The sequence below is a fragment of the Benincasa hispida genome, chromosome 7, assembly GCF_009727055.1.
Source record: "Benincasa hispida cultivar B227 chromosome 7, ASM972705v1, whole genome shotgun sequence".
In the NCBI taxonomy this organism is placed as follows: domain Eukaryota; kingdom Viridiplantae; phylum Streptophyta; class Magnoliopsida; order Cucurbitales; family Cucurbitaceae; genus Benincasa; species Benincasa hispida.
In genome coordinates this window covers 5,651,339-5,659,877 of record NC_052355.1, presented here as the reverse complement: position 1 = coordinate 5,659,877, position 8,539 = coordinate 5,651,339, and positions in this window count along the sequence as shown.

The window sequence follows — 8,539 nt, the reverse complement described above, 5'->3', positions numbered from 1 at the left end:
GTGCCTATCGTATAGAAAACTCGTTGCATGATCGTTTATGCTCTAAAGCTATCGTATAGCTATCTCTTATGATCGTCCGGTTATCAATCACTTAATGAATGCATAGTGAAAAAAATGAAAACGATTTTCATTTTATCCATCAATTACCATAACTGATCACAACTTCCCACTAAGTTGGTTATTGGGAGAAAAGACCGGAACCAATTACCCCATAATTGATTTAATTACAAATAAAAAATATATTCATAACTTATAGTTTTAATATCACATCTCATGCAATATATAAACCATAGTTATTTTCCTCTTTTGTAGCATTTAATAATAATTCCTCCAATTAATGTATCTAATACATTAATTCAATTATATCTCATATAATTGATGCAATTTAATTATATCATATATAATCAAATTTTCTCTTGTTAATTTGAACACTTCAAACTAACCCAAAAACTGATTCTTAACATGAATCCAATAAGCTACTAAGGGGACCTTATAGACCTATAGCTTTAAACTCCAACGGTACGTGAATAACTGACTAAACTCTTTAATCATGATATCCACCATCCATTAACTGTCGGACATTCCACTAAAGACCGACAGCTGCACTTTTCGCACTACAGATATATTTTTTTGGCCATTGGATATAACCAATCAACAGTACGATGACCCTTCACAAATCGCTCCTAAGTACAATTGGGCCAATTTACCATTTTGCCCCTGTAATTACATTTGACTCTTTAAGTACCACTGATTTCTCTAATGAACAATACATCATAGTTCTACTATGAGTAAATCCTTCTCGAGCCAAGAGAAAGTGTGGTGCCACATTGTTCAAGTCTCGAAATCAGCCCTTAAGGGAGCAATTTATCTACTTACCCCTGAATTGGGGAAGGAGTGAATTCTGTCTTGTGTAGTAGAGTTCCTAGCTCTCCAATTAAACGAATCCCCAAAGTGGTAGGTTTGAGTCGACGATCTGGCCAGTCGCACCCATACAAATCAAAGGACTGCCCTCACAGACAGGAGTTCCTAACTCACTTAGGATTAAGGTCATGTTATCTATGGTCATCCTAGTGAAAAGAAAATCTCTGTCATGAATGTTGTTATATAATGAGACTAAACATTTCGTGGGTCAGTCTTATACAAACTCTTTTGTATAGAGCATCCCCGCTTGCATGTCTAATACATGAATGGTCGGGATCAGACCATTTGTAATACTTTACAACCCTTGTAACATCTACAAAGTGGGCCACACTTGTAGAATCATCAGAATAAGGTTTCTCTTCTTTATCTATATACTACAGACCATTTAGATTATCACTTAAAACACGATCTACTTGTATGTCATCACATACATGCTTAAGTTACAACAATAACCAGTGATCTTAGTTTATTGATTTATGGTTAATGCAACTAACATATCTCATATTTCAAAGACAGTAGTGAATAAAATATCTCATATTATTACATCACAAAAATGTTTGTTCATACAGGTATTTACAAAGTACTGGACCATACGAGATTTAGGGAATAAACCCCAACAATTAATGTGTTCCCTGAGGAATTATTAGAATTACCACCTAATAGAGAGGTGAAGTTTACTAGTTTACAATTTTTTATCTAGATGACTATTTTGATTGTGGTTTATTTTTATGCTTTTTTTCCATTTGTTTGATTGGAAACTAGAATTTTTTCCTGGGACATTGTTATCATACTTTGTGGACGTTTGACTGGGATTTTCAATGTACCCGAGTATGTCTAGCAGGAATTGTCGACATGTGCATATTCGGCGGGTTGTTTGGGGTTCTTGAAATTGTTTCCTCAAACCGGGTTATGGATGATTTGTTGCATATTGGGAGGAACATGTGATCATTCCATATTCTCTTCAGTTACTAGACTGAGATCATACATTCTATAGTTGCATATGTTGTGATATTGCCTTCCCAAAAATATTTTCGAAAGCAAGTACTCTTTAATTTAAACTTACCACTCACTGAGCCTTCTAGCTCATGTTTTCTAATTTCTTTTTTAATTCCCTTTCCCCTATGTAACAAGAAGAGGGCGATGATTTATGCTTAGAACAAGTCGGCAAAATGATTGCGAAAATCATCTCGTTTCGACAGTTGTAATTGGAATTTTTGGAAACATTGTACGATTGTATTTATTACTTGCTAAATAGTAATGACATGTATAAATGTTTTAGAATGAGATTACTCAACTATGAGTCGTAGCTAGAAAACAAGTTTTTAGACAGTAAATAATATAAAAAGGTAGTGTCTATTGCCTTCACACCTCTTTCTAGGTTTATGATATAAGCTCGAGAGGGGATGTCACATTATGACTATGAGATCTGGTAAATAGATGTCAAGATTGCCTTTTTGAATGGAAATCTTGAGCACACCATTTATATGCAGCGACCTGAGGGATTCATAACCCAAGGTCAAGAGCAAATGGTTTGCAGGCTTAATCAGTCCATCTATGGATTGAAGCAAGCTTCTCGATCTTAGAATATAAAATTTGATACTACGATCAAATCTTAAGGCTTTGATCAAATGTTGATGAGCCTTGTGTATACAAGAGGATCATGAACGGTTCAATAGATTTTCTAGTATTGTATGTAGATGATATCCCACTCATTAGGAATGATGTAGGTCAACTGACTGAAGTTAAGAATTGGGTAGTGACCCAATTCCAAATGAAAGATTTTGAAGAAGCTCTGTTTGTTTTAGGAATTCAGATATTTAAAGATTATAGAGGAAACCAATTGGTGGTGGCCATTTGGGATAAATTAGAGTTTCGAGTTCGTGATTTTGCAGAGAGGATAAACGTGAAGAGATCGCTCTTCAAGGGTTAGTTTTCATCTCCTTATTCTCTTTTCTCTCTTTCTCTTTTTGTTTTAGCATGCTGTATATTTTTTTTAATGCATAATATTTTGTTTCTTCTGTAAAATTCTTGTTTCTATAAAATTTTGGGATTTGGGTTTGATCCTATTTTTGCTCAAGAACCTTCAATGGTTCCTTCATGTTATGCATGACTAGGGGTAGAAAGAGCTACCTTTACTATGATTAGTTACGAAACTCGTGAAAAAAGAGTGGGTATAGTTCCTTGTAGTGATGCGTGAAGGATAATACCCCATGTTAAAATAACTGCAAGTTTAGTGATCCCAAGAATTTAATTTCAGGTACCTTAGTTGAGATATTGCCATCTTGACTGTATCAATGCTTAATAGTTAGTTCCTGAGTCAATGTGGGGGGAAAACAAATTGAGAGCCTTTTAAAATTGTTTCGGGCTATTGGGGCTCAATTAGAAGGTCTTTGAACTTACTCATGCATAAATAGGTCTACAAGTAATTTTAAATTGTCTTGTTTTGATTGATTATGATTTGATTTCATTGATGATTGCAAGTTATATTCTAGGAGACTATTGAGACTTGAGTTACAAAGCATGCAATTTGTGAGCATATTCTTGTGTGATTGTGTGCTTTATTCTACCTTGCTCAAGAATGATCAGGAATTAAGTTTTGGGTGTTTGATAGCACTAAAAATGTGTTATCTTGCTCCGCTTAATTCGGAATTGTTCTTAGATTTTTTGCATGTTTATTTGGTATTTTTATAGGTTTCAAGAATTTAGGAGGTAGAGTCCAACATTAATGATAAAATGAAGCTAAAACAGACCAAAACGAAGCTTAATTTGCATCAACCAAAAAAGAAAATGCAAAATTTACAAGTTTTTGCACTGCTTGCACGATGTCGTGGTGCCCTGTGGCGCCATTCTTGGAACTAAAAAGATAGAATTCCCTATTTTTGTGAAAAGCACATAGTGTCGCGACATGGAGGTGCTCTGAACTATCATCTGTGCCAATGTTCGTTACTGCCATGATGTTATCTCGGTTGTTGTAAATACCCATTCTACTACCTAGGGTTAGACCTCTCCGATTCCAGTTGATTGCAGCATGGGTTCTCTCTATTTTCTTCTACTTTTTGGTATGTTCATATAACAAAACTATTCCTTGGTGCCCATCATGAAAATTACGGGCTAAGGTATCTCAATCTAGCTTGGGTTTTAGGAATTTTTCTCTAGTATCTTGTACTTATGAGTTTTTGAACCGAATGTTATTGTGTTTGCTGTATTGAATTATGTTCTAATAGATTATGATTATATTATCAGATGCTTGTGGATTCTATGATTGATGCTTTTGATTAACATTTGATACATGACATATAATCTTGTTTTGATTACTAAGAAGCGATAGGTTAGGTTAGATTGTGAATCGAATACGACAAGTATTATTCTACCCAACCTAGAATTAAATCGAACAAATATTTAATTAAGTGCTTGAAATTGAATATTCACCCTAGTGTTTCCCTAGATATTAATGCAATGAGGTCAAACTTATATTCACATGCTTTTCATCAATACGATTTGGACTAATTAATTGTTCAGGACGATTAATTGGTTTTTCCAATTAGCTCGGTTATGTGTAAGAAAATACTTAATTCTGGTAATTAGAGCTCAATGATGAAGTATATTTAATAGGAAAAATTCCGTTACAATCCAAGCTCGGCGTTCTTCACATATTTTTCTCAAACCTTTATTTTATTGTGCTTATGTTATGCAATTTAAATTTTCTAGCAATCAATCATTTTTCACAAATCCTCTCCCCTTCGGTTACCTAGAATTGTAAATCATTTAATTTGGAAACTCTTCGGTTTCGTATGTTCGACCCGTGCTACCACTACTAAATCATTTAATTTCACATTCTATTTCTCAATCGATGCTATAAAGCTCCATTTTTCTCGTTTTAACTTCATTTCGTCTCTAGCGTAGAGATGTTCATTACATCCTACTGTTAATAAATTTCAAAGCCAAATCTTTTTCATCCTTGCGCATGTGTTTGCAAGCCTTTTTCATTTTAGTTTTTATTAGCTCAGCATGAATGAAACCAACAAACATCATCTAGTTTTCCTCTTACGTACTAGTGCTTTGTGTGTAAAGGCTCTGGTAGGCAAAAAGACTAAAAACATAAATCAAAAAACAAACAGAATATAGTAAACTTGTGTTGCTTGTCAAGAAGCACCAGGATTAACACCTTCATCTAACAAGGGCACACGCTTCAAGCAGAATTGCAAGGTGATTTGGCTTTCTTAAATACCTTAGAATATCTTAGAATCTCAAATCATGACCCTGGTGGCAATCAGATAAATAGTCAACAATTAGAACCACAAGTTTCTAAGACATCATTCTTAAATTTCATCATATGCTCTTATCAAGTCGTTAAGCAAACGATACCATTTCCTAGGTTCGGCATAAGTCTCATCAACGAGTTTGATCCTCAGACAAATATGTACCTCATAAATGTTCATAGTTTGATCCTCGATGACCCTTCATGGCAACTTACTCTACTGAACATTAATCAATCAGTATTTTCATGTTGGTCAAAAAAAAAAAAAAAAAAATTCAATCCAACCAAATTCGAACTGTGCACACCCCTAATATTTTTTTAAGAAAATAAAAGTTTTCATCAAATTTTCTCCGAAAAGAAGAAGAAAATTGGCAGTTAGAGTTTATTATATAAATAAACTATATGTTCTTTTCCTCTCATCAATCAAAGTGGCACAGCGGAAGCGTGGTGGGCCCATAACCCACAGGTCTCAGAATCAAAACCTAGTTCTGATAAAAGTAAAGTTCCCATACGTGCTCTTCTTTCTTTCTTTTTTACACAGTTTTTACATTTTGGTTGATTGAAGCTTGGCTGTTTGCATTTTGTTTGATTATTTACAAGAAAAAAGAGGGTTGAAGCAATTGATTTGGAAAGGGTTCATTAAAACAATGACAGCGGTTCTTCTTCAGTACCTATACATTATTTCACTAGGTTAGTTTCTAGTTTTTTTTTTTCCTATTTGAGTTTTTACTTTGTTAATCATTGTTCCCTTTACATTTTTCTTTTTATTGTAACAATATTTTCAATACAGATTCTCAATTTTAACATTTTTTTTTTTTATAATCAATCAAAAGAGGTATGTTTTTTTTTGTCGCTTTGTTATCTTCGATATGTTTTTTCTATTTATTGATATGATTGATAATCTAAGAGCTATATTTTTCTTGATTTCTTTCCATTGATAAGAATAATATGTTTGTTCCTGATTCTACCTAGATTTCATTTGTTTAATCTATGAGTTATTGTTTAATTTTTTATTTTGTTGATTTTTCATTTGACCCTGATTGTGACATTTGTAATTTTTTATTCAATAAGATAATTTTTTATTGAATAATATGTTCTTCAAATGGTATGCCATTAATATTGTTATTTGATATAAAAGCAATTTATAATTATTAATATAACTCCCTACAACATGTAAGGGCAAAGAAGTAAAATGTCATACTCTTTTTTCATGTTCCGTGGATATTCAAACAAGAAATTTTAATTTAATAAACTGATTTCAAATCAATTAGTTTCTAGACGTACATAATAATTTGAAAGTATTTTCTGTATTTAAAATCCTATCATTAAAATCATTTCTGTCTAAATCCTAACACCAAACCAAATATAGGAGAATTTCATATTTCAGCTTAAAACTAATTTAGAGTTGTTTGATATTTAAATTTGATTTTGAGATCGAAATAGTTGGTCAACTAATAGTGAGCAAAATATGCTACTTTTAGGGTTAGGTTTTAGCTAGTTTTTGGATGAAATTTGATTTTTCATGATTTTATGTGGTTGAATTACAGGTTTTGAGCATTTGGAATGCAATGGATAGTTTTATGAATAAATTGGAGTCTTTTGAGTATTAATTAACATAAGTGAAGAGGTTCAATATATTTTAAGAGAAACAAAGGAGTATCGTGACGCTGGGAAAGGGTATCGAAATGCCCCAACATTTGTTGCAACGGAGCAAAAAACTTGAGACAACAACTTCGTGACGTTATGAAGTTTAATGAAAAACCAAACTCTTGCCTCTACAAAAATTTCAGCTCAATAGATCTTATTTGATCTCCTGATTTGAATAAGAAAGATAACCCAAGTCTATAAAGGATTACTAAGATCCTATTTGGTAACCATGTTGGTTTTTGTGTTTTTTTTTTTTTTGAAAGTTAATCTTACAAACCCTCATCTCACCTCTAAATTTCATGTTACCAATATTTTAAAAAACCAATCAATCTTTTAAAAACTAAAAAAATCAGTTTTTAAAAACTTGTTTTTGTTTTGGAATCTAGCTAAAAATTCAACTCTTGTACATAAGAAATATGCAAATCATTATAAGGAATGGTGAGAAAACAAGCTTAATTTTTTAAAAACCAAAAACCAAAATCGAAATAGTTACGAAACGAGGCCGAAGGTATTTTGGTAGTCCTAAATATATTGGGATTGGGGATAAATTCTCCCCTATTAAAAGAACCAAACATTTCATTTCAATTGAAGACCATTCTACATATTGAAGGAACCTAGAGAGACACATATGGAGATCAGCTAAAGAAGAAATTCAAATCACGAGATCGTGGAGATTACAATTAGAATTAATTTGGCATGCGTTAGGAAGTTTTTATTGGGATTGGTGTCCTAATTCTATTGGTAGTCTCGTAGTTTGTAAATTTGTTGTAAACATATTATTAATAATAAAATAAGGGTTATTTTATAAGCATTTACTCAAATCCAATAAACTAAGATTTGTAGTTATTTCATGTAACTTAAGCATGTATGTGGAGATATACAAGTGGATCATGCCTTAACTAATAACCTAAATGGTCTGTAGTAGATGGATAAAGGAGGGAAACCTTATCCTGATGACACTATCGATACGACCCGCTTTGTAGATTTTATAAGTGTTGTAAAATGCTACAAATAGTTTCATCCTGACCATTAATGTGGAGACATGTGAGCGGGGGTATCCTATACAAAGAGTTTGTATAATATCGGACAACAAAATGATTAGTCTCTTTATATAACTGAGAGAAATCGAAAGCAAGATTTACATGAGCAGCGGAACAAGACTACTCCAAATTACAATCATGAATTAACATATACATTTACAGTCGACTTCAAATATAAACGGTTATGCAAATCATACAGAAATTACAACATGAATGTCTCAAAAGCACAAAGGAAAAACTGTACAAACAATGGCAGAAGCGTCTCCACGCTCCGATGTGCACGAATGCTCGAGCAATCAGCAACCTCGAACGCCAGATCTACACGACTGCAACATAGCAACGAACATAGCATGAACACTTCGCGATCGTCCTCAACGATCTCCTCTGTCACGAACTCCTCCGTAACACGAACAGCGTCCACAGCACCCCGAACGGCCTCTAGAAAACCTCGACGGTATCGAGTTGAGTCTGACACCACCAACAAGGTGACCTTAGTATTCTCAGTCTGAGAATCCAGAGGGTGGGCTCTGTTTGGACTTGGTATGAGGCAGACAAATGGAGGAAACGATGATCGCATACACGACTGGGCAAGTGGGAGATGGTGGAGACCTATTGTATAGGCCGATGCCCAATCGTTTAGATAATTCTATATGATCGTTTAGCAAAAGCTATG